General features: G+C 43.3%; 1 long non-coding RNA gene across 1 annotated transcript; it reads right to left on the bottom strand.

Moving 5' to 3' along the window:
• Positions 1–3,431: 3,431 nt before the first annotated feature.
• Positions 3,432–24,680, bottom strand: LOC122942416. Its single transcript, XR_006390549.1, has 3 exons — positions 24,558–24,680; positions 5,656–5,808; positions 3,432–5,139 (listed from the first exon to the last, which is right to left on the bottom strand). It is a non-coding gene; the product is annotated as an uncharacterized LOC122942416 (long non-coding RNA).
• Between the last annotated feature and the right edge of the window lie 917 nt (positions 24,681–25,597).

The following is a 25,597-nucleotide window of genomic DNA, read 5'->3' as shown; positions in this document are numbered from 1 at the left end:
TATTGATCACTGTCTATTATTGCACACGTAAAAAGGACCTTAGGCCACACAGGCGTCTACCCCTGAAGAAGCCGGACGTTACCAGCGATACACATAGGGAGTCAATTCTTCACCCAGGCCCACCTGGATAGTCCTGAGCGTATATTTTACATGCTATTCAGGTATTAGGTGCTTTGATGCTACATTATCATTTACCTTTCTTTTACTGTATATTTTAGGCTGCATCTTTGCCTCATCTTATTCTCTATTGTTACTCTGGACTACAGACGTTGTGCCCATATTTTTGGCTTTTGGTGGGAGCTGTGTAGGTGTCTGGTCTTATCTTGTACCAGCACATGTTACAGTCATGTGAAAAAATTAGGACACCCTTTGAAAGCATGTGTTTTTTTGTAACATTTTTAATAAAAGGTTATTTCATCGCCGTTTCAACAATACAGAGAGATTAAAGTAATCCAACTAAACAAAGAAAACTGAAGAAAAGTCTTTTCAAGATCTTCTGTAAATGTCATTCTACAAAAATGCCTATTCTAACTGAGGAAAAAGATAGGACACCCTCACATGTATTCCCTCTTAAATTGGCTCAGATCTCACACAGGTATATCACACCAGGTGCACATAATTAGTAGATCGTTACTCTGCATGTTGAATGAGGCTTGCCCTATTTAAACCTCAGACATTTAGTTTGGTGTGCTCCTGACTGTTGAAGTGAGAGTGAGCACCATGGTGAGAGCAAAAGAGCTGTCAGAGGACTTCAGAAAAAAGATTGTAGCAGCCTATGAGTCTGGGAAGGGATTTAAAAAGATCTCAAAAGATTTTGAAATCAGCCATTCCACTGTCCGGAAGATAGTCTACAAGTGGAGGGCTTTCAAAACAACTGCCAACATGCCCAGGACTGGTCGCCCCAGCAAGTTCACCCCAAGAGCAGACCGCAAGATGCTAAAAGAGGTCTCCAAAAACCCTAAAGTGTCATCTCGAGAACTACAGCAGGCTCTGGCTACTGTTGATGTAGAAGTACATGCCTCTACAATCAGAAAGAGACTGTACAAGTTTAACTTGCATGGGAGGTGTGCAAGGAGGAAACCTTTGCTTTCCAAGAGAAACATCGAGGCCAGACTGACATTTGCCAGAGATAAAGTTGACAAAGACCAGGACTTCTGGAATAATGTTCTTTGGACAGATGAGTCCAAAATTGAATTATTTGGACACAACAGCAGAGGACATGTTTGGCGTAAACCAAACACAGCATTCCAAGAAAAGAACCTCATACCAACTGTGAAGCATGGAGGTGGAAGTGTCATGGTTTGGGGCTGCTTTGCTGCAGCAGGACCTGGTCAGCTCACCATCATAGAATCCACGATGAATTCTACTGTGTATCAGAAGGTGCTTGAAGAACATGTGAGACCATCAGTTAGAAAATTAAAGCTGAAGCGGAACTGGACCATGCAACATGACAATGACCCAAAACATACTAGTAAATCAACCAAAGATTGGCTGAAAAAGAAGAAATGGAGAGTCCTGGAATGGCCAAGTCAAAGTCCAGATTTGAATCCCATTGAGATGCTGTGGGGTGACTTGAAAAGGGCTGTACGTGCAAGAAACCCCTCAAACATCTCACAGCTGAAAAAGTTCTGCATTGAGGAGTGGGGTAAAATTTCCTCAGACCGATGTCGAAGACTGGTAGATGGCTACAAGAACCGTCTCACTGCAGTTATTTCAGCCAAAGGAGGTAACACTCGCTATTAGGGGCAAGGGTGTCCTATCTTTTTCCTCAGTTAGAATAGGCATTTTTGTAGAATGACATTTACAGAAGATCTTGAAAAGACTTTTCTTCAGTTTTCTTTGTTTAGTTGGATTACTTTAATCTCTCTGTATTGTTGAAACGGAGATGAAATAACCTTTTATTAAAAATGTTACAAAAAACCACATGCTTTCAAAGGGTGTCCTAATTTTTTCACATGACTGTATATTGTCTACAATATTTAACTTTGTCTGTGTGTCTTTGTAGTCTAATAAAATGTATGCATTGGTTTTATATTTAGTGGATGTGCACTTTATTGGGGTTTTCTTGGGCCATGTGGCCTTTTTTGGGATATATGTGTTGAACTGCCAGTGCACTCCATCTCTTATAGTGTGCCCCCTTATCTATTGCTTACATATTATTATTATTAATTTTATTATAGCGCCATTCATTCCATAGCGCTGTACATATGATAAGGGGTACACATACATAATACAGACAATTGCACTAAGCATGAACAAGATGAGTTACAGACTGCTACAGAGAGAGGGCCCTGCCCGTGAGGGCTTTTAATCGACAAGATCTTTGCTGTGTCAAATGGTTTTATGGTAATAAAAATCCAATTTTTGTATGCGTTTTTTTTTCTTCCCTCTAGCTACACTCATAAATGGTTGTGGTGGGAATGACAAGTAGAAAATCTTCCTTTATATTTCCTATTGATATTTGAATCCTTTTCTGCCCTGGCTCAAACAATTGCATACAAGATTACAGTGGTGGTTTTCGGAAAAACACTGTGTGATACCACCTGATAGGTGCCCGTACATTGTGTGGACTGGCCGCTTGTGGATTATCGCCAATTGCTGGCAGGATACCTGGATAGCCGCAACTCATGTCTGGAATGATCAGGTCCTATGAATCGCTGTGTAACTCATTATCGGAACTATTCATTGATTGGGACCAGCTCATTCACCACATCCTGACCTATCCTACAACAGTGCCGTGGGGGGCAGTGTCAGATAGCAGGGTTGCTGTTTGACTCCTGGGTCCTGCCGCCTACTAGGACAGTGCCGCATTGTCACCGCGCCGTGCTTGAGCCTAGTTCAGAGTAGGTCCCACTCTTAGAGGCAACCTTGACGTGGTGAGTGGGCTTATGCCTTTTGATCAAAATGTACATTAATGCTTCTTTTACAGCATGCAGTATTGGGGCTGTACACTATATATTGCGCTGAGAAGCGAGTTTTATTAGATCAAAGCATAGCATGTGGATGTGCTATCCAGCTCTGTTTCTCCCCTTCGTATATCTATCCTACAACAGTACTTGCAGTACTGGTGCAGCCAAGCCATTAGCGGTAATCTGCATGCGGATTCCATGGTCCCACCATGCCGTGAACGAGCACCCTCAGGGTATGGCAGTGTAATAAAGTTAGATCCAAATTTTGACACCTTCCTACATATAAAATTTAACTTTTTAATAAATACCACTAAAAGCTGAGACTACATTAAAGACGGGACCTGCAATCTCAAAGGCACAGGTCAGACAACAGTCTGATGCAATTGTTAAACTGTCAACACGTAGATAATATATTAGATATAAACAAGCACATATTCTCAAAAGCTCATAATTTCTCTGTGTTACTCACTGTTTGTAGAACCATTGATGAATCTACGATATTGATCACCGAGGGTAGTCTATAGATCTTTGACGATTGGTTTAGGTTTTACTACTCTATCCCTATTCCACCCTGACTAACCCTCAGCCCAGGGACGCCCCCTAATGGTGAAGGTTCCCTGTCCTCGTACCTATTCTAGTAATCACCTACACTGAGGCAAAATAAATGTACAAAGATAATTAAACGTGTTGTAAGAGAAAAAACACGCCTTTCATCCTAGAGCCTACATCAAAGTCCAGGTCTCCTTGAGTGTCCCTATCTCAGGGACTACAGATGTCCTGATTTTTGGAGGTCTAGCCATCCGGATAAGGATCTATATCAGAAGGTCCCGTTTTAGTTTAATATCTATTTGTCCCCTGACGAACCAGTATCTGCTGAGGATTTCAGACAGTTCTGCTTTTTTCGCTATAAAAGTCTGCAGTAGAACCATTAGAGGTCATAAGGATCTCATTCGTAGGGGTCCACAGAGGTGGGAATGAGCTGGTCCCAATCAATGGATAGTTATGATAATGAGTTACGCAGTAAGTCATTTCTTATTAGGACCTGTTCATTCCAGACATGAGTTGTAGTTATCCAGGTATCCTGCCAAAACAGCTGTTAATGCAAGGTGCCGAAACTAGCACAGAGCATGGGAGCTGAGCTGCAGTAACCCAGCATGATATGTCCTTCTGCCTACTTCTTTTGTGTTAGTTCTGGTGCCAGCAGCTGCTGCAAACAGCTCTGTTGGTGTGTTGAACCCCCATAATCTGATATAAATCATCAATATCTGTAGCCTGGAAAAACCTTGTAAAGGGAATCTATCGGCAGTTTTGGCAACGCTTATCTGCAGACGGCACTAGGTAGGGGCTGGGGAAAGCAGGACAAGCAAACCTGTTGTGGAACTCTTCTGATTGTCTAGATTCTGCTTTTGCAAGTGTCCAGCAGGTTGAGCTTCAGTGCTCTATGCATTGAGCTACTTCACAGCCCCACCCCTCTGCATTGAGTGGCAACTGTATCATCCAACCAGGAGAAATTTACAGCTGTCACTTAGAGCGGAGGGGTGAGACTGTGAAACAGCTCAATGCGGAGAGCACTTCATAGTGAAGCCCCACCTCATGGGTGCTGAAGGAGCAGAACCTGGCAGAATAACACTTAATGTTCAAGCTACTTATGATAATAAAAGTTTCACAAAAGGTACAGTATGTTTATCTGCTCTTGCCAGATGCTATCTAGTGCTGTCAGCGTTTATAATGGTTAGAACTGCTGACAGACTTCAATCATGATTTGCCGCAGGTATATTCTCACTCATGACATTACCCTCTTTGCCTTCATTTAGCTTCCACGACTTAGTCCAGTATTAGGTGGCATTATATAATATATATATATTTTTTTTTTTTTATTAACGGTGAGAGCAGTTCACATTCAAGCCAACCTCATGGGAGCAGAACCTGGCAGACTAAAACGTAATATTCAAACTACTCCTGATAATAAAAGGTACAGTATGTTTGTCCTTGCCCAGCTGCAATCTAGTGCTGTCAGCAGTTTAGCATGGTTAAAACTTCTGACAGATTCCCTTTAATCATGATTTGCAACAGGTTTATTCTCCTCTTTGCCTTCATTTAGATTCTACGACTGAGTCCAGTATTAGGTGGCGTTATATATTTTTTTAATTAAAGGTGTAATTGCTTGCAGAGGAAGCTGTTACTGTAGTCTTATTTCCAGATACTAGAGGTAGTTCTGTAATAGGATAATCTGTGGGCAGAAAAAAAAGAGACAATAACTAGAAGTTCTTTATACCCCAACATACAGCTGGGTTGCCAGCCTGCTGTTAAATTAATTGTGGCCAACTGAGCCAAAAATCAGGGATGGCCCAATATTTTTACATATTCCCCCTCCTCTTCATATAGCCCCCCCCACAACAACCCAATCTAAAACACTCCACAGCCAAGGACACACAGGCAGGCAAAGGGAGGGAAGCTCAATCATTGGATGAGTGAAATCCCCACCCTCTGTAGGGCTCCTCTCTTCCTTAAACCTCCTCCCAGGACCTGCATGCTGCCTCCTGGCCTCCTTTGTACTGCACATGCCAGTTTTGGTGACTGCGCCATGCAAAGAACAACAAAAAAATCTGTGAACTTTTTTATTCTGCTGGACACTATGGATGGAAGAAAAAACACCTGTTTTTTGTAGACTGCCTGTGAATTTACAGATAGCTAGCAGCCCCGCTTTTCAGTGGGTATTACCTGTGTTTACTTATCTATGTATTACCTATCTTTGTGCAGGATTTCGTCCCACAAGTGTTAGGGCAGCAGGTCATATTATCTGTGCACGCTTCATCTTGCTCACAGGTGATGCCGCAGCTTCCCAGCACTCCGTCCTCTGTTGGAGGACAGACATCCGTACCTGATGGAGTTGGCAAAGCTGAAATAAATAGTATATATTCAGAGACAGAACTGTGCGGCCCAAATCCTCTCTATGGCTAGGAGTTTCTTTTTCTTTTTTTTTATCAAGTATATTTTTTATTGAGAAAAAAGAAAAAGTATTTCTTGGACATTGATCCATATATCTGAGTCAAAGCATAATAAAGTATTACAATACAAATATTGCATATTTTGTCATTTTTGCTATATTGATTTTATGTAAGTACCAAAACACATAGTACATACTTTAGAAATTCCCCCCCAACCCACCCCAACTTCCTTGCGGACAGATGACTACATCAGTTCATGTACATGTGTAACATTTTCTTTTTATTGAAAATTTTTTGTATTAGGCATAATAATTTCTTATGTCAATACGTTCTTAAATTTCAAAGTATACAAACAGTGGTCGATGTAATATTAAGTACATACTATTATAAACCATGTATAAAATAATGTATACATATTCTTCAATTAGTATGAGCGAAAAACATTTCGACTTAAGTAACTTTTTATTTCTGGATCAGTAAAGGGCCTAAGTCTTTATTGATGATCTCAGTATTCAAGAATGTGTATTCTAAATAATAATAAAATTATAACTTCTGAACTCCTCTTATTTCCAGACTATAGAGAATCAAGGTCTTTATAAACACACTTATAATCTGGCGAATAAACCATAGGATAGAAAGCACAGATATCCCTATATGGTATGTGTGCAATAGAGTACTTTATAAGTGTAGAAAACATATAAATGTTATATGCCATTTCAATTTGACTAACCAAAACAACAGGGGGGGAGGTAGGAGTAAACTAAGGGCAAGGGGGGGGGGGGGTATCAGGGTTCAATATATAAGCTTGACACAGCTGTATTTATGTTCCAAATCTAGAGGATTTATAGAAACTTTACAATGAAATCGCTTTTAATAAACAAATTCCATCTGTCCCAAGTAGTGTGATAGTGATGCAGCCTGTCTTCTCTTAGAAGTCTCGATTTCTCCAGATAGTGGAGTAGGTGCATTTCCCTCAGCCAATCTTGAATTGAGGGGGGTGACTTCTCCTTCCATAATCTAGGGATTATGAGTTTTGCAGCATTAAGTATATGTAGCGTGAGGGGGTGTTTAATGTCGGAAGAGCGATGATCAAAGACACTAAAGAAGAGTAATTTAGGTGGTATTTCAGTACGTGTATTAAAGATGTGACCTAAAATAGCCGTAACATTTTTCCAAAACACTTTCATACATTTACATGTCAACCAAATATGTGAAAGTGTACCCCGTTCCTCTTCACATCTCCAGCATAAGGGGGACATACTTGGGAACATACGCTGTAGTATAACCGGGGTCCTGTACCATCTCGATACTAATTTGAAATGCATCTCTTGAATTTTAGGTGATGCTGATTTTGATCTAGCATTCAAGACGATATCTCTAGTTTCCACTTCGTTAAAAGTGATCCCTAACTCAGAAGACCATTTGGGGAGGTAGGAGGGGGGAAGGTCAGAGTGATTTATTACGCTATATATGGTTGAGATCGGTCTCTTGATTGGAGAGCCGGTATTTATGTGTTTTTGGATGGACGTCATAGGTATAGAGAGGGAGTTATAGGCCTCAGAACTTAAAATGCATCTTTTAAAATGCATATACTCCTTATCTGTGAGTCCTAGGTCCGGAAAGAATAAGTTACGGTCATCTTTTGAAATAAATGTGGATCCACTAAAAAGGTTCATAATAGGGGAATTGTATAGTTCTGAGACGCTTGAGACTTTTTCTTTAACTATTCTCAGTCTAGCTGGGATCAATGCGCCTATTGGAGTAATTGCACAGTATGCAGGTGAAAAGCAAATTCGTTTGTTTAACCCGTGCCAAACTTTCAAGGATGTTATAGTTAGAAGGTCTATAATTTTGGGTTGAGGAGGTCTGGCAGTTTCTTTAGTTTTCCACAGAAGTAAATGTGGGTTGGGAGGAAGGGTTTCCTTCTCTAAATCATGCCATAATTTCCTGTTCGGCCTAACTGTCCATTCCAATAATTTCCAATAATTTCGTAAAATCAGTTCATGTACATGGCAGGTATGATGTGACACTATCTGCACATTTGATTGTGTCAGAATGTCAGGTTTGCCCATGGTCACAGATCAGAGCAGCAACAGGAGTCCTCAAGGTTCATATCATCTGCCCTTGTACGGAAAGTTGCTCCTGTAAACAGTCTTTTGTTAAAGCCCGTGACGCCATTCCAGGGACTTCAAACCATCCCTGTCAAATAGCCATAAACTTAGCTGGGCATCTTCTTTTCAAATCTACTCCTATTTGATATCTCAGAATATTGTTAAGTTGGTTTACAAATTTCCATTTACTGGATGGGTTCTGTTCTATCCAGTGTTTGGCTATCAATATTCTAGCTTGGAAGAGCATTCTATGAATACTTAGAGACACTCTGACATCACCTCCCGACAAGTCTGCAAGACCTAACACACAGACTCTGGGATCTCTCAGCAACTGTATCTGAGTTTTTTGGGAACTAGCCGCAAAACTTCCTTCCAGTAGACCCCTAGACGCAGAACATTCCCAAAACATATGCAACAGGGAAGCCTCCTCTGCTCCCTACCGGGGGCAGCACGAGTTCGTCCGAAGACCTTATGTGAAAATACAAGGGTTTTATACACTCTATGTACTAGGTTATAGCTGGGATATTCGTTGAGCCAAAACAGCGTCCCATTGCTCCTGCGTTATAATACCAACATCTCGTTCCCATTTATCTTTGATCGGTAAACAGCCCGATGAGGTAGATATATCAAACAGATGCCTATAGAGCATATAAATGAATCCCTTAGAGCTGCCGCTATGCAACACCTGTTGGACTATCGGAGGGGAGGCTGACATTTGTATGCCTATCTTAAACTGTGCCTGATATGCATGTCTCATCTGCAGGAATTGGTAGAATACAGTATGAGGGAGACCAAATTCTAGCTGTAATTGTGCAAACGGTTTAACAACAACTCCCGTCTGAATCTGATGAAGAAAAAGAATACCTTTTTTCTTCCCACGGGGAAAAACCTTCTAGTCTAAATAGTTCAGGTATTTGCGGGACCAATGGACTGACCTTTACAGGATTTTGGGGCAGACATTGGTACCTCCTAACATCTGATACAAAACTTACTCCATACATTGATGCCAAACCAAGAATAATTGCTCGTAGAGCACCTAATTTGAAGGATAAACTGGTGCGAAGTCACTTCCAACGTCCAACTGGTATGACGGATGGTGGCATGAAATTGAAGGACACATATCCATGTGGGAATTGCAATGTATGTCAATTTATGCTGGGTTCCAATACCTTTATGAATTTGGGCAATCAGAAGAAAATAATTCTGAAAAATTATGTTATCTGTCGCTCCAGAAATGTAGAATATGCTCTACTGTGCCCTTGTGGGAAGATATATGTGGGACAAACGACACAGGAATTGCGTAAGAGGCACAACAACATTTCTCTAACATTGGTTTGGCATCAAGTGATAAGCTCAGGAAAGAAAAACCTTTGACATCGGTGGCTTCTCATTTTCTGGAACATTATGGAGGTTTATTTTCATTATTTACACACTTTGTAGTTGGATATGCGTTTGGGATTGGAGACACAAGCACATTTGCACTTTAAGAGTATATATACGTTTTGGATTGGATTACCTTGGAATTGTGGTTATGGATATCTTTAAGGACATTTCGGAAGCTACTTTTCTTCGACTATGGGCCCTTTACATCATTTCACATGTTCTTGGATATATTATAGACGCATGTCTTTTTTCTTTTCTTCTTCTTTTATGTAACTTTCTTTATGTAACAGTTTGTGTTTCTATTTTTCTTTATCATATAACCTTTTATTGTTCCCCGATGCAGATCCACAGGCTTTAGTTTGTGGTTGATATATTATAAATATATGCGTTTTTTTTTTTATCATGATTTTATATACGTTGATATGGTTCACTTGATTAATTGGCTTGCATAATTACAGTACAAGTTCTATATATATTTTTAATTATGTTTTATATTGATTGGTCATGCACTAAACCCGTTTAATTATGTCATTATTTGGTTATATAATCATGATGCATATTGTGTGAAAATTTTTATTAATTTTAATGAATATTATTAGGTGATAATATTTTGGTATACTATTTTATTACTATAATCATGGTACAGTAATCAGTGAGTCATGTTCTTATGGTGTAGTTAATTATAATTATGGTCTTTGATCACAGTGTCATTTAATTTGGATAGGATAATGCATGTCATGATTATGTTTGATTAATTTATTTTGCTCACTGTGGGTTATTTAGTGGGTATATATACAGTACAGACCAAAAGTTTGGACACACCTTCTCATTCAAAGAGTTTTCTTTATTTTCATGACTATGAAAATTGTAGATTCACACTGAAGGCATCAAAACTATGAATTAACACATGTAGAATTATATACATAACAAAAGTGTGAAACAACTGAAAATATGTCATATTCTAGGTTCTTCAAAGTAGCCACCTTTTGCTTTGATTACTGCTTTGCACACTCTTGGCATTCTCTTGATGAGCTTCAAGAGGTAGTCACCTGAAATGGTTTTCACTTCACATGTGTGCCCTGTCAGGTTTAATAAGTGGGATTTATTGCCTTATAAATGGGGTTGGGACCATCAGTTGCGTTGTGGAGAAGTCAGGTGGATACACAGCTGATAGTCCTACTGAATAGACTGTTAGAATTTGTATTATGGCAAGAAAAAAGCAGCTAAGTAAAGAAAAACAAGTGGCCATCATTACTTTAAGAAATGAAGGTCAGTCAGTCCGAAAAATTGGGAAAACTTTGAAAGTGTCCCCAAGTGCAGTCACAAAAACCATCAAGCGCTACAAAGAAACTGGCTCACATGCGGACCGCCCCAGGAAAGGAAGACCAAGAGTCACCTCTGCTGCGGAGGATAAGTTCATCCGAGTCACCAGCCTCAGAAATCGCAGGTTAACAGCAGCTCAGATTAGAGACCAGGTCAATACCACACAGAGTTCTAGCAGCAGACACATCTCTAGAACAACTGTAAGAGGAGACTGTGCTGTGTGAATCAGGCCTTCATGGTAGAATATCTGCTAGGAAACCACTGCTGAGGACAGGCAACAAGCAGAAGAGACTTGTTTGGGCTAAAGAACACAAGGAATGGACATTAGACCAGTGGAAATCTGTGCTTTGGTCTGATGAGTCCAAATTTGAGATCTTTGGTTCCAACCACTGTGTCTTTGTGCGACGCACAAAAGGTGAACGGATGGACTCTACATGCCTGGTTCCCACCGTAAAGCATGGAGGAGGAGGTGTGATGGTGTGGGGGTGCTTTGCTGGTGACACTGTTGGGGATTTATTCAAAATTGAAGGCATACTGAACCAGCATGGCTACCACAGCATCTTGCAGCGGCATGCTATTCCATCCGGTTTGCGTTTAGTTGGACCATCATTTATTTTTCAACAGGACAATTACCCCAAACACACCTCCAGGCTGTGTAAGGGCTATTTGACCATGAAGGAGAGTGATGGGGTGCTGCGTCAGATGACCTGGCCTCCACAATCACCGGACCTGAACCCAATCGAGATGGTTTGGGGTTATCTGGACCGCAGAGTGAGGGCAAAAGGGCCAACAAGTGCTAAGCATCTCTAGGAACTCCTTCAAGACTGTTGGAAGACCATTTCAGATGACTACCTCTTGAAGCTCATCAAGAGTGTGCAAAGCAGTAATCAAAGCAAAAGGTGGCTACTTTGAAGAACCTAGAATATGACATATTTTCAGTTGTTTCACACTTTTTTGTTATGTATATAATTCCACATGTGTTAATTCATATTTTTGATGCCTTCAGTGTGAATCTACAATTTTCATAGTCATGAAAATAAAGAAAACTCTTTGAATAAGAAGGTGTGTCCAAACTTTTGGTCTGTACTGTATATGCGTATTTATATATTTTATTTATGTACTTCCCCTGTATGCGCGGTCCGGTTTCTAACACACCGGCACATATGGAGTGGCGCCATTGTACGGGGTAGTGGATTCTGCACCAGGGAAAACAATATATCTTCGCCACACCTCCCTGCTTTGCTTAATTTACTTTTGAACAGGTGACATCTGTTTCTCAAATTACTAGTGTATTTATTATAGGCACATTTGCCCTTATCCTTAGACCCCTGAGGAAGCTGGTCTAATCTGGCGATACTCGTGGGGCGTATTACCTGCACACCATGACCGTCTATTTCTCTATTTAATACGTATCTTGTCTTTGAGGCGATACTTATGAATTGTATATCTTCTTGGCGGTTTTACAAATGTTCTTATGTTGAACCTGGTGTTTGTCGGTGCGTGTGTTGGACTTCTTTTTGATCCAAACACAATGTTGTAATTGTATAAAATGGTTTTAACTTGATGGGCTTTGTGTCTATAAAAAAAACTATTGATTTTTACTATAAGATGTGCAGCCTGTGTATGCAGCGTTTCTTTTTCTTTTCTTATCTAGACCAGATTTTTATTATTAGAGAAATTGTAGGATATTCCCAGAAGATGTATGTGGCTTTCCCAACTCTGCCATAGCAGTAGGTGCCTTTTGCTTCATAATAAATTATGCTATTCTAGCCCAGGGCCCTAAGCCTACATGTTGTACCCATCCCTTAAGGTGTATTTGTGCGGCTACGAAGTATAAGGGTCCATTCACACGTCCGTAATTTGGGTCCGCATTCGTCCCGCAATTTGCCGACCCATTCACTTTAAATGGGGCTGGAACGGATGCGAATCCGCATTTACGGGATCCACATGCGTTTTTTTCGGGATCCGCAATTCCGTTCCTATATAAAAATAGAACATGTCCTATTCTTGTCTGCAATTGCGGACCACAAAAGGCATTTTCTATTATAGTGTCTGTGATGTGCAGTCCGCAAATTGTGTATCGCACATTGTAGGTGTCCGTGTTTTGCGGATACGCAAAACACTTACGAACATATGAATGAACCCTAACCATGGATTTGGGAGAGAGAGACCTCCCTACTCTTTGCTTCTCTGGAGAGTCTCCATACAAATTCTAGGTTGTTGCTTTTTCCACACCAGGGAGCAGAAAATGCCCTGGATCTTATAGAATACCCTTTAAGGGTCGCATTTTCAGAGTCGAGAGGACTTCTGGACCATCCCCCCCAAAGGTGCAGGTGTGGGCCTGGAGGCTGCTGGATCGTATATGGCTGAGGATGCCGGATCTAATCCCGTTTGTGAACGGCGCTCTATAGGTGAGGTAGAGACAACACGTGTATTAGGTAGAGCCCAGACGGGCAGGTGTTTATTTTCAATGTTTATGTGTATGATGGTGCTGAAGTGCCAAAAAAAAGCACCTTTTGGACTTGAACCCCGTTGTCAGAGGAGAAGTATGTGATTGCGACCCCCTGAGAGAGAGTAGTATATAAAGCACTTGAGGCATCAGTATCATTTTATTAGATTACAACGACCAACAACTGACAAGGGTAGTTTTCCAAATTCAATAATGTCCCTCATATTTGGGCTGATAGATTGTCCCCTGTATATAGAAGCATATCATCGGCGTAACAGCTAGAATTTTCAATGCATACATTTTTAGATATATTACAGTCACAATGGTAGTGGTCCAGGACCTGGAGTCCTTTCACTCACTGCATAGGGCTCTTTTGCACGAGCGTGTGCAATCCGGAAATCATGCTCCGTGTTTGATCCTCTGTTCTGGACACTGCTCGTCTTGCAGGAGCGCAGTGCATCATACTGATTTACAGTCATGTGAAAAAATTAGGACACCCTTTGAAAGCATGTGGTTTTTTGTAACATTTTTAATAAAAGGTAATTTCATCTCCGTTTCAACAATACAGAGAGATTAAAGTAATCCAACTAAACAAAGAAAACTGAAGAAAAGTCTTTTCAAGATCTTCTGTAAATGTCATTCTACAAAAATGCCTATTCTAACTGAGGAAAAAGATAGGACACCCTCACATGTATTCCCTCTTAAATTGGCTCAGATCTCACACAGGTATATCACACCAGGTGCACATAATTAGTAGATCGTTACTCTGCATGTTGAATGAGGCTTGCCCTATTTAAACCTCAGACATTTAGTTTGGTGTGCTCCTGACTGTTGAAGTGAGAGTGAGCACCATGGTGAGAGCAAAAGAGCTGTCAGAGGACTTCAGAAAAAAGATTGTAGCAGCCTATGAGTCTGGGAAGGGATTTAAAAAGATCTCAAAAGATTTTGAAATCAGCCATTCCACTGTCCGGAAGATAGTCTACAAGTGGAGGGCTTTCAAAACAACTGCCAACATGCCCAGGACTGGTCGCCCCAGCAAGTTCACCCCAAGAGCAGACCGCAAGATGCTAAAAGAGGTCTCCAAGAACCCTAAAGTGTCATCTCGAGAACTACAGCAGGCTCTGGCTACTGTTGATGTAGAAGTACATGCCTCTACAATCAGAAAGAGACTGTACAAGTTTAACTTGCATGGGAGGTGTGCAAGGAGGAAACCTTTGCTTTCCAAGAGAAACATCGAGGCCAGACTGACATTTGCCAGAGATAAAGTTGACAAAGACCAGGACTTCTGGAATAATGTTCTTTGGACAGATGAGTCCAAAATTGAATTATTTGGACACAACAGCAGAGGACATGTTTGGCGTAAACCAAACACAGCATTCCAAGAAAAGAACCTCATACCAACTGTGAAGCATGGAGGTGGAAGTGTCATGGTTTGGGGCTGCTTTGCTGCAGCAGGACCTGGTCAGCTCACCATCATAGAATCCACGATGAATTCTACTGTGTATCAGAAGGTGCTTGAAGAACATGTGAGACCATCAGTTAGAAAATTAAAGCTGAAGCGGAACTGGACCATGCAACATGACAATGACCCAAAACATACTAGTAAATCAACCAAAGATTGGCTGAAAAAGAAGAAATGGAGAGTCCTGGAATGGCCAAGTCAAAGTCCAGATTTGAATCCCATTGAGATGCTGTGGGGTGACTTGAAAAGGGCTGTACGTGCAAGAAACCCCTCAAACATCTCACAGCTGAAAAAGTTCTGCATTGAGGAGTGGGGTAAAATTTCCTCAGACCGATGTCGAAGACTGGTAGATGGCTACAAGAACCGTCTCACTGCAGTTATTTCAGCCAAAGGAGGTAACACTCGCTATTAGGGGCAAGGGTGTCCTATCTTTTTCCTCAGTTAGAATAGGCATTTTTGTAGAATGACATTTACAGAAGATCTTGAAAAGACTTTTCTTCAGTTTTCTTTGTTTAGTCGGATTACTTTAATCTCTCTGTATTGTTGAAACGGAGATGAAATAACCTTTTATTAAAAATGTTACAAAAAACCACATGCTTTCAAAGGGTGTCCTAATTTTTTCACATGACTGTATAATGCTGTGTGCCTCTGCATGACCTTACTGCTACAGGATTATATTGACAGCTTTATGTAACTGATTCTGGACTGCACACGTTCATGTGTGAGAGTTCTTATTCTTCTAAACCCTGAAGACCTCAACATCCAGAGCAAAGAGCATTCTGTAACTTTATCTTGCTGATGACCTATCCTTTGGATTTGATCATTTGTATCTGATCAGTATTTTTTAATTTCTTTTTATACTCCTGAATACAATACAAAAATAAAAATGTCCAACAACTAAATGTTTTTTTTTTTTTAGCTCTGTATATACAAAAGAAGAGAAAGGAGCTGATATCTGTGGTGCTGGGGCTGTTAGTACATCCAGTGATATACTCAATTGGCTAACTGTAGATATGGTCCAAGACAAGTTAAATAGGGTAAATGTGAACAAGGCTCTGGGTCCAGATGGATTACACCCAAGAGTTCTCAAAGAGCTCAGTTCAGTCATTGCAGTGCACCTGTTTATAATTATTAGAGATTCTCTAGGGATTGGTACAGAGCCAAGTGACTGGCGCAAGGCAAATTTGGTGCCCATATTCAAAAAAGGGCTGTAGGTCCTCCACGGGTAATTATAGACCAGTTAGTTTCACTTCTATTGTGGGGAAAATGTTTAAAGGACTCTTAAGGGACTATATAAAGGAGTATGTGACTATAAATAATATTATAAGTGAATACTAGAGATGAGGGAATTGACTTTGGATGAAACATCCGAAGTCGATTCGCATAAAACTTTGTTCTAATAATGTATGGAGCAGGAGCTCCGTACAGTATTAGAATGTATTGGCTCCAATGAGCCAAAGTCTGGCGAAACATCATGCAATAACTTCATAAATTAATTTGTACTGTAAAAAAACATTTCCCGAACTCAGATTTGGTTCCATATTATCTTATTTGCCCTTGTGCGGTGCAGTTATATCTTATAAAGCCTTTTTTGGTGTGTATTAGTGGCAAAAATATATATATTATTTGCCGTTCGAAGGTGCAGTTATATGTTCTAAAGCCCTTTTTGGCGTGTAGGTATTAGTAGCACAAAAAAAGTATTTGCTGTTGTGTGGTGAAGTGAGAAAATTACAGCCCTTTCTGGCATGTATTAGTGGCAAAAAAATATATATATTTTCCATTCAGCAGTGCAGTTATATGTTCTAAAGCCCTTTCTGACGTGTATTAGTGGGGAAAAAAGGGGCTTAGTAGCTGTTATGTGGTGAAGTGAGACAATTACAGACTTTTTTGGGGTGTTTTAATTTCCTTTTTTTTTTTTTTTTTATCTAACATTATGTCAGACAGAGAAGTGCCAGGCCCGGCACAGGGGGAGTGGCAGAGGCCTAAATGTTTTCTGGCGCAGGCACAGGTCGCAGCAGAGTAAGGGGGCGTGGCAGAAGGAGTCACAGTGAGAGGCCTGAGCTCCCGGTGTCATCTAGCGGTCGTGTCTTGACCAGCAACTCAGCTGTTCTTGAATGGTTGACTCGGTCATCCACTTCGTCCCAAGTGACATCAGACACCCCCAGCCAAGAGTCGGTGGGTTCGTGAGAAACAACCCTTAGTTGGCATGGCCCACAGGGCCGTCTTTGCCGCAGGGCAAAAGGGGCAGCTGCCCCGGGCCCAGTTGCTCCTGGGGGCCCATGGGAGCTCCGTTTCCCGACTCCCATTCACTAGTGACTAGGTTGGGGCGTCGCTAGGTTAAAACATTCGGGGCCTGGGCCCCGGATGTTTTGTCCCAGGCCCCGAATGTCCTGCCTGCCTGCTAGATACAACTGTATTGCCATACACAGAACGGCAGTACAATTGAATCTTACACTGGGAAGAGGCGAAGGACCTGTGGTGACATCACAGGTCATGTGATCAGCAAAACAGGCTGTGATAGGATGACCTGGATGATGTCACCATCATGTGACCAGTGTAGGATTGGACCAGAGTGAAGAGGAGGAGCCTAATGCAGGACTGGAGAGGTAAGTGAAGGGAGAGGCAGAGCAATGCTGGGAGTTGTAGTTATTTAACTGGGATGTATGTTAGGGCTGAAGGGAGGGATGTTATTGACATGGGACTGTATGTTGAAAGTGGATGGTGGGGGGGAATGATGTTTATGTACATGGGTTTAGGCTACGTTCACACTTGCGTTTGGGGATCCGCTTGTGAGATCAGTTTCAAGGCTCTCACAAGCAGCCCCAAATGCATCAGTTTAACCCCAATGCATTCTGAATGGATGCGGATTCATTCAGAATGCATTCGTTCGGCTCCGTACAGCCCCCCGTTCCGTTTTGGAGACGGACCCCAAAATGCTGCAAGCAGCGTTTTTGTGTCCGCATGTCCTTGCGGAGCCAAACGGATCCGTCCTGACTTACAATGTAAGTAAATGGGGACGGATCCCTTTGCATTGACACAAAATGGTGCAATTGTAAACGGATCCGTCCCCCCATTGACTTTCAATGTAAATCAGGACAGAGCAGTATTGGGACTTAGAAACTCAAATCTAATACAAACGGATCGGTCCTGAACGGATGCATTCGTTTGTATTATCGGTGCTGATCTGTCCTGTACAAGTACAGGACAGATCCGCATGAACGCAAGTGTGAAAGTAGCCATAGGGGGTGATGTTTGCATTGGATTATGCGTTGGAGGCGGCTGGGGAGGAGATGATGTTATTTACATGGGACTGTATGGTGGAGGGAGGAGTATGATTGCAGGGGGCACTGCAGGTCCAGGGGACATTATAGGCATCTTATTACTACTGGAGGCTCTATAGGAGGGTCTTATAGATCCGCCTTATTTCTACTAAGCGCACTATGGGGGCCTTATTACTACTGAGGGGAACAATAGGGGGCCTTATTTCTACTAGGGACTCTGTGAGGGTATTATTAATATGGGAGGGCTCTTCTAATAATGGGGGGCATTGTTGAGGAGCATTATCACGGTTGGGGCAGTGTTACTAATGAGGGCATTCTAGAAGGGAATTACTATTGGTGGGACTATGAGGAGCACTATTACTATGGGGGCAGTAATGTTTCTTCAGGGTAGTATTTGGGGGTATGGGGGGGGGGGGGGGGTAGGGGCGTAACTAAAGGTTCATGGGCTCCGGTGCAAGAGTTCATCTTGGGCCCCCCTTCCCTCAGTGCTTTGTGTGTCTTCTTATGCGGCACAAGTGTCTTTGGGCCCCTTCATGCTCCTGGGCCCGGTAGCGACTGCTACCTCTGCACCCTCTATAGCTACACCCCTGGGGGAGGGGGGGGCACAGCAAGCAGCAGGATAACACTGTGGGGACTCCAGTTGGGGGATAATGATAGAATGTGAGGAAGCTAAGATGTCTGTGTGTCACACTCTGCAGAGACAAGGCGGCTGAGAGAAGTTGTCCAGACCGAGTGGAGAAGATGATGACAGAGAGGAGACGTCACCTGGAGGCCCCGGATGTGACAGGTAAGTTCTGCTGTATAGCAAGTTATCCAGGGGGCCCAAGTAAATTCTTGCCCAGGGTCCAATCAATGTTAAAGACGGCCCTGATGGCCCAGGAGCAGGCCCTGTGCCCTTACCTGTCCTCAACCTGCCTTTGTCCTTTTCTGTTCCCTCAGCCAGAGAAGTATTATATGCTGTGGGCTCAGCTCCACTACAGCAAGGACAAGCTACTAGTTGACAGTCAGCAGCTACTGGCCAGCGAAGATGTGGAGGAGACATCCGCCGATTCCTCCGGTCGGCGGGCAAGAAGTGATGAGAGTGGCGTGGGAGCTGGTGTTGTGAGTGGTCAGGCTCCTGACCCAGAGACTGTTGAGGAGGACATCATTGACATGCAGACAGTACTAGATGATGATGATGATGTAGCTGATCGCACTTGGGAGCCGGGTGAATTAAGGGCTTCATCCTTATCGGGTGAAGAGGGTGGCAGCTTGCGCATGAGGGAGCGGCGGAGCCTGTGTCAACATATGCAGCATCACCATGAAGTGGCTTAGGAGAACCATGGCTCCGATGTGGTGGTCCAACCTGCCGCAGCAACCGCTGCATCGCCCAGTGGCACGCACGCGATTTCAGGCAGTCAAGGCTCCACCACCTCAGCCGAAGGGAGCTGTCTATCCTTCCCATCATCTGCTGGTCCTGATGCTCCTGCTCCTCCTCCTACTCCTCGTCAGTCATTCTATCAGCAATCAATCACTGAAGCGATGCCAAGAGACAACAGTATGCATGCACTCATCTAATGGCGCAGAAGCTGAATCTGCTTCTGGCCAAGTTGCTGGTACTGCACCTTTGCAAGTGGTGGACTCGGCACCTTTCAGAGAACTGATAGCTTGTGCCGAGCCGAGGTGGAGAGGTCCAAGCCATCATTTCTTTGCCAAAAAGGCAGTACCAGCCCTGCACACGTATTTAGAACAGAAGGGCAATACTTGTCCTTTACGGCCCACTGGGTGAATATGGTTCCTGCACAGCCACACCAGCAGCTTGGCCAGGTGACGCTGCTTCCGCCTCCATGTTCTCACGCCGTTGGTCCGGAGACAATGTCCGCCTCAGCCTCCTCATTCTTCACCGTGTCCTTAGCCTCCACTGCAGGGACACAGTGCTTCTCCAACATACCACATGTGCAGGGCACGGCGGTGTCACGCTGTTCTGCCCCTCATTTGCCTGGGCGAATGGAGTCACACAGGGGAAGAACTGCTCTGTGTCCTTCATCAAAAAATCTAATGCTGGCTTTCTCCGCAACAACTCAAAATGGGATCCCTGGTGACCGACAACGGGAAGAACATGTGACGGCACTGCACCAAGGAGGACTGAGCCATGCACCTTGCATAGCACACGTGTTCAATCTGCTTGTCAAGCGGTTCCTGAAGTCTTCCACCCACCTGCAAGACATCCTAAAAATGGCCAGGAAACCTTGCATGCACTTCAGCCACTCAAACACCGCAAAGCACACCCTCCTTGAGCTGCAGCGGCAGAACAGCATCCCCCAATACAGGCTGATATGCAAGGTTTCCACCCTCCATATCTTGGACTGACTATACGAACAGAGAAAGGCCATTGATGATCCAAGCGGACAGGAGTACTCTCCTGTGTAACTTCGATGTCAGCCAGTGGCAGCTCATGCGTGACACCTGCCATTTGCTCAGGCCCTTTAAGATGGCCACATTATTGTCAGTCGCCAGGACCACGGAATGAACAATGTTATTCCACTGCTTTATATCCTGGAACAGATGCTGGTAAATCTGTCTGGTCAAGAGGCTGGGAGACATGGCGCCTAGATCTCACGGCCACATGAGCCCTGTGGGGGCTGAACTGAAGGAGGAGGACATTGGAGCAAAAGCAATGTGTAGCGAAATGGGTGGTTTTTCTACACAGGTGACAGGAGAGGAGAAGCAGGAGCAGCCAGAGGAGCTACATGGCGATGAGAAAGACGAGGCAGAGGACCCAAACACACCGTGGCAGTATGCAGTGGAGATGGAGGCAGGGAGTCCCTCTGAGTCACTTGCACAAATGGCCTGATGCATGCTCACTTGCTTGCATAGTGACAGCCGAATTGTCACCATTTGGCAGAGGGATGACTTCTGACTCTCCGCCGTGTTGGACCCTCGCTATCGGTTCAAAATGGGGGCCTATTTTACAAATGCTGAGAGGGGGGACAAACTGAACTACTATAGAGACATCCTATATAGTGAGTCGGCCGCTGCCTATCTGCGCCATCGTCCATCCTCTCACAGGTCTGACCAGGGGGGCCCTCTGTGCTCACGCTCCTCTGCCATGGCTGCTGTGGCAGGGTAGAGGTTAGGAGCAGTTCCAGCTCCATCAGCAGCAACTTGAGTCTTGAGTTGCTGATGAGTAGCTTTCTTCACCTGCCTAGTGAAGAAACTACTCACCAGCAGAAGCAGCTAGACCTGGAGCAGGACCTGAACCAGCAGGTGGTGGCATTCTTGAACAGTACCCTGCCAACCCACATTGAAGATCCAAATGTAAAAACACAAAATGCAATCGCACACTGCAACCAGCACTCTGCCCTGCCTTTATGCTGGATGTTTAATAAGGCATTGGTGTACATTTTGGCCAAAGCGTAATAAGCCACTCACCACGTCAAGGTCGCCTTCATGAGTGGTCCCTAACACTAGTTCCTACCTTTTATGGGCCATGACAGCCACATAAAGTCCAGGGAGCGCTAGGGGTTGTGCGGGCTGAAATTTTCCACATTGAAGATCCGCTTGACTACTGGGCAGCCAAACCGGCCAGTAGTGTGGCATCAGAGCAGGTGTTTAGAGCGGTGGGGCCATAGTTACCCCAAAAAGAACTTGTCTGTCCACCCAAAATGTGGAGAGACTGACCTTTGTCAAGATGGATCAGCCAGGATTTCCACACACCAATGCCTGATGCATCAGACTAGATCATCCATGGTGCCACACCAACACTTTGACAAAAGAGACCGGTTTCTTCTGGCTACCTGCCTCAGCTACTATTCTGATGCTGCCACCTGCCTGATGCTACACATCTGATGCCAAGTGCTACTTCTTTCACCCACCATCTTCAGCTGGTACTGGTATTGCCACCCACCTCCCCGGGTCACTCTGTGGTCTCCTGATGCTGCTGCCACCTCACACTATTTGCAGGGTGCTCCTATGAAACACACAGGCTGCATAAGTCTGAGTCCCATACTCTGCCGGGTGATAAGTTTGTGAACTCTGTGCTGTGCCACCGGCAGATGGCTCTGCAGACTCTACAGCTGATCTATAACACTAAAGGGAGATAATATGGTTCTGGCAGTCGTACACACGGTCTTGTCTAGAATTAAATTGGGAGTACTATTGTTTCTGTGGTGTTTCTTAGGTTTGATTTGTTAGGAATAAAAATACAAATTTTCCCTATCAACCCGCATGGCCTTGCTGTATACTGGGGAGCCCTCCCCATTCACGACTTACACGTGAAGTTATTCTAACAGAGACGCTTATCATCTGTATGTCGTACTGACTCACAGTATTGTTTCACTACCACAGCAGACTCCCTATGCATGTTACTGCAAGGCACAGTGTTCTACACCACTATAAAGGCTCTCTGCAGCCAGGAAATAGCCATTTTTTAACGCGATTCGCCATGAATAAATTCGGATCAAACCAAATAATTTTTAAAAATTTGGCGAACCGGCCAAATTGAATTTTTTTAGAAATTTGCTCATCTCTAAAGGCAATATATATGGGGCCATTACACTATCGGGGGAGACATATATATATATATATATATATATATATATATAAAAAGAAGGTACCTGGAATCATCGTGGATGGAAGGTATGTGTCACCAAGGTTCCTGGCCTCAGTGAAGTAAGAGTCTGTATTTTATGTGTCAGCAGCAGCTATTGCTAACTGACACCTTGAGATTTAGCATGGCTGTAATAGCTGATCCGGGACGGCTCTTACTGGGTGTAGTCAAAGTGCTGGGTGGATGACTACTCCCCCATGTTCCAAGCCGGGTTTTGCCAGGCATAAAAGCCAGCCAGCACTGCCAGGTGTGGTGGATTTACCTCCCTCTGACAGTGGAGCTCAGGAGTCTGTGTGCTGTGATCTGGGGGCTGTGCTGGGATTTGAGGGTTGAGCCGGGCTGGAGGACTCAGGCCCCTCTAAAGGCAAACGGGCTGCCTATGGACCCAGCACTTCCGAGAGCTCCACTGTCAGAGAGAGGTAATCCCCACCACCTGGCACTGCTGGCTGTTTTATAGGCCAGTCAAGACCCAGCCTGGAACGTGGGGAGTAGTCACCCACCCAGTACTATTACTTTTCCCAGTAAGAACTGTCCCGGATCAGCTATTCACAGCTATACTAAATAAATAAAATGTTAACCACCTACTGCCGCTGACACATCTGAAATACTGGCTCCTACTTCATCGAGGCCAGGAACCTCAGTGACATATCTACCATCCACTGATGGTCCCTTGTGTCTTCCTACAATATATAGGCACTATACTAGGAAAGACAGCGCATAATATATATGGGGGTACTATAGTACAGGGAAGGGAGAGCATTATAAATATGAGGGCACTATACTACGGGATGAGAGCATTATACTTACATGGGAGCACTATACTATGGGAGAGAATTATATATATTGGGGCACTATACTACAGGGGGAGAGAATTATACTTACAGGAGCACTATACTACAGGGTAGAGCATTATATATATGGGGGAACTATACTACAGGGGGAAAGCATTATATATATGGGGGAACTATACTACAGGGGGAGCATTTTATACACAGGTGCCTTACACTACTGAGGGGAGAGCATTATATATATACAGGGGCATTATACTACAGGGGGTGCACATTGTACTACGAGAGGGAGCACATTATGTAAACTGAGGCATTATACTACAGGGGAAAGCATTATATATACTACCCCTGCAGGGGGCATGATACTTCTGGGAAGGGCTGATGAGGGGCACTGTAGGGGGCATAATAATACATGGGGAAGTTTAATACAGGAGGCACTACAGCTGGCCCATTATAATACAGACCATAGCTCTGGAGGGGGCATTATACATACTGGCACTACAAGGGGGCACTGCATCCGTATTTTGTAATTTGTGGACCGCAAAATGGATATGGTCATGTACAGGAGGCATAACAGTAAGGCTGGAAGTATGGTTGGATTGAGAATTTGGCCTTAGGCAGCAGAAAGCGTAGAATCGGCCCTGAAAGGGTATGGCTACATGACAACATTTTATATACATGTATTTCAATGGTGTCATAATGCAACATGCTGCGACTATGACGGTCTGAAAAAAACCCAACTTGGATGGATTTTTTGCAACTGTCATGTCGCAGCTGTAGCATGTCGCATTGTGGTACCATTGAAATACATGACATTACATGTCACATGACACATGTTGCTGTGTAGCCGTGCCCTTCACCCTTGTGGACTCCATTAGGTTAGGTTATGACTTTAGGACATGTCTAGTGCTGTTAGGTCCTCACCATTTTCAAGATGTACTTTCTACCAGTGAATAGAAATACTCTTTTTTTTTATAGTCAGGGTCTCCAAAAACTGACATGGTTGTACTACTCTGCTATGTAAACCTCTGAATGAAACTGCTTCCATTCACTGATATCAAGCAGAGAGAGCTTGAGCACTTTAAGAAAGCGAAACACAAAGTATATGTGAAAGTTGCATTACTTTCATTTTATCCCTATTCGTGGCATTATACATTCTAGATAATGATTGAAGGCAGTTTTGTTTTTTGGGGGATAATAGCAGATATAAAGAGTCAGGGAAGATACAGTGCTTGCAGGGATTATAGTAAGCATGGAGAGGTAGTAGTAAGAAACAAAAGTTCCTGTATAAAGTGAAGCTTTCTCTGGCACTCACCTGCCGCCTGTGCCATCCTCCTCTGCACAGACAGGGAGAGAAACACGAGGAGTGTCACGCAATTCGCTGCCTTCATCTTGCAGTTTCACGCTGTCTCTGCCTCCCAAAAAAATCTGAGCTCTACCAGGTGAGGCAGGGCGAGTAAAAGAGTCACCCCCCCACCTGCCCAAATACCATCCATCATAATCACCATCATTATCGCGTCAGAGAGCATAAATGTGGAACTAGACAAGGTAGAAGATAATACTCATAGTCAGACTGTATTGCATACAGGTATTTCTTCACTCCATGGACCAAAAATATATGAATGAGTCCTCTTGCTGAATGTGAATCATTATACTGAAAACACATGAAACCTACTACTGTCTGTAATGTGAAGTGGTCACCACCAGCTCCCTATAGTCTCTTTCATCTAGGAACATACGGTGCCTTCAAAAAGTAGTCATACCCTTTGAACTTTTTCACATTTTTTCACGTTATACCCCCAAACTTAGGTTTCATGCACACGATCGTTGTTTGGGTCTGCATCTGATACACATTTTTTGTGGGTCAGATGCGGACCTATTCACCTCAATGGGTCCTAAAAAGATGTGGACAGCACTTCATGCTGCAAAATTATACAACATGTCCTATCCTTGTCCTGCATTACGGACAAGGATAGGACTGTTCTGTTAGGGGTGGGTCATTCCGTTCCGCACACAGCCGGTGTCCGTGTTTTGCAGATCGGCAATTTGCAGACTGCAAAAACAGCTACGGCCGTGCCTTACATGTATCTTATTGGGATTTTATATGATAGACCAACACATAGTACCAAGTATATTTGAAGTGAAAAGAAAATGATACATAGTTTTTAAAAATTGTAATAAATAAAAATCTGAAAATTGTGGTATGCATTTGTATTAAGCCTCCTGTACTCTGATACCTGTACATGAAATCCAGTGTGACCAAATTCCTTCAGAAATCACCTAATTAGTGAATTTATTCTCGGTATAACTACAGCTGTCTGTGAAAAGTTCAGGTCTCAGAGGTTTATTAGATAA

Source organism: Bufo gargarizans, chromosome 6 (assembly GCF_014858855.1).
Source record: "Bufo gargarizans isolate SCDJY-AF-19 chromosome 6, ASM1485885v1, whole genome shotgun sequence".
Classification (NCBI taxonomy): Eukaryota; Metazoa; Chordata; class Amphibia; order Anura; family Bufonidae; genus Bufo; species Bufo gargarizans.
This window is presented reverse-complemented; position numbering and strand designations above follow the sequence as displayed.